The following is a 2,501-nucleotide window of genomic DNA, read 5'->3' on the forward strand; positions in this document are numbered from 1 at the left end:
GGTGAGTTGATTCTCAACTTCCATTTTATAGAGAATAAATTTCTCTATAGCCTCATCATTGCTCTTAAGTAAGTACACATAGCAATATTTCGTGCTATCATCAATAAAGGTGATAAAATACTATTACCACCTCTAGTCGATGCAAATTTTAAATCATATACATCACTATGTATTAAATCCAAACGTTCATTATTTCGTTCTATTATTTGATATGATAACTTCGTTAATTTTGCCTCTATACAAGTTTCACACTTATGTCTAGAATCAATATCAAACGTTAGAACATGATTTAAGTTAACAAACTTCTGTAGAAAATTAAAATTAACATGACCTAGTCTACCATGTCATAAAATAGAAAACTTAAGCAAGTAAATAGAAGAACAATTAGCTTTATTATTAATATTCGTTGGCTTTAGAGTCATTACATTCAATTTGAGCATTTCATTGACTACATAGCCCTTTCCCACAAACATCCCATACTTGGACAAGATAACCTTATCTGACTCAAACACTAAGCGAAATCCATGTTTATTTAGCAGTAATCCAGACACCAAATTGTTTCGAATATCTGGAACATACAATACATTATCAAGAGTCAGATCTTTCCTAGAGGTCATTTTCAGGATTATATTGCCCTCCCCTTGGATTTCGGATGTGGCAGAGTTTTCCATGAACAACTTCTCCCCATTTGCCTTTGTTTCAAAGGAGGTGAACATGCTCTTATCTTCACACACGTGGCGGGTTGCATCTGTATCTATCCACCACTCTCTAGGATTAGAACCCACTAAGTTCACCTTAGAGACAACAGTGTTTAGGTCAATCTCATCAACCTCTTTTGTGATATGTTCTATCATTGTTGCCTCTTTGTTCCTCTTTCTCTTCGGTAATCTACAATCCGCTGCTCTATGACCCATCTTGTCACAATTGAAACATTTCCTTTGGAACTTGGCTCTCTTAGAGATACCTCCTTTAGACCCCAACTTGGAACTATTTCTAATTTCTTCTTGTTCTTGGAGCTACTTCCATGTTCAACAACATTAGCCTTCATCTCGGCTTTCATGGATCTTTTATCAGACCTCCTATTGTCATCTTCAATTCGAAGCTTTCCAACAAAAGCGTCCATGTCTATTTTCTTTCTTTTGTGCTTGAGATAATTTCTAAAATCTCTTCAATTAGGAGGCAGCTTCTCAATCATAGCAGCAACTTGAAAGGCTTTACTAATGAACATCCCTTCATCTAGAAGTTCTTGGATGAGCACTTACAACTCATGTATTTGACTCATCAGTGGCTTGGTATCCACTATCATATAGTTCAAAAAACGACCTACCATAAACTTTCTGAACCCTGCGTTCTCAGTCTTGTACTTCCAGTCTAAAGTTTCCCATAGCTATTTCATTGACTTCGTGCCACAGTACACTTCATACAGAGTATCAGATATGCCATTTAAGACATAATTCCAATATAAATAATCGAAATTCTTCAACGCATCCACCGCTATCAGAGTCTCTTTGCCATTCTCTTCACTACTTGGCGGTGCGTCTTCAGTCAGGAACCTCGCAAGGCCCAACATAGTCAAGTAGAATAAGATTTTTTGTTGCCACCTCTTAAAATTAGCCCCATCGAAATTCTTAGGTCTCTCTGCTTGACTAACAGGAGGAGGCACTTGAAACATAGTAGGCACTTGTGCAACAGGCACATCTCCACTTACCATTTCTGTATAATCACAAAAAACATAAAACAATTAGTTTGTTATATTCTATCTCAACAAGCTAATTTAAATCAATTTCCAAAAGGAAAACACACAAAAATGTGATTTCTAGGGTTTCTGTATACACCACAAAAATTACTCTATACTCCTACAAAAATTACTATATACAACCACTAAGGCTGACATCATTGCTGATGTCACTACCACGTGTCATTGTAGCATTGCCACATCATCACCTACTGACGTGGCATGATACCATATCATCACTTCACGAACGTGGCAAAGCCACATGTCATCATCGGCTGATGCGGCTGTCATGTGTCACAATGGATGACGTGGCACGACACGTGTCGGTGCCTTAACTAATCGACACATGTCACATGTAACAGGTCGACACATGTCAGCCTTGATTGCTCGACACGTGGCGCAACGATTGGTCCACACATGGCCTCGCCACCGTGTGACATATTGCCTTGCCACTGTGCACCATTTGTCATTGCCTTGTCTCGCCATGTGGCACTTTCTCATCGCGACACGTGGTAAGCATATTCTCAATCGGGCCGAATATTCTTGGGCCTGAGTCAGGTCTAGGCTTGGATCTTGGACTGAATAAAAACCTATTCTAACCAGGGGCTGGGCTTTGGAACTGGATCAGATCTATCAGAATTTAAAATTCAGGCCCAGCAACCTAAAAATCTACCCATACCTATTTCTCCGATTCGTTAACCCATTTTCTAACCCATCTTCAACCTCCAGCCGGGTCGAAATCGACCCATTTTACTGGTAAACGGGT

Source organism: Ziziphus jujuba, chromosome 12 (assembly GCF_031755915.1).
Source record: "Ziziphus jujuba cultivar Dongzao chromosome 12, ASM3175591v1".
NCBI classification, from domain to species: Eukaryota; Viridiplantae; Streptophyta; class Magnoliopsida; order Rosales; family Rhamnaceae; genus Ziziphus; species Ziziphus jujuba.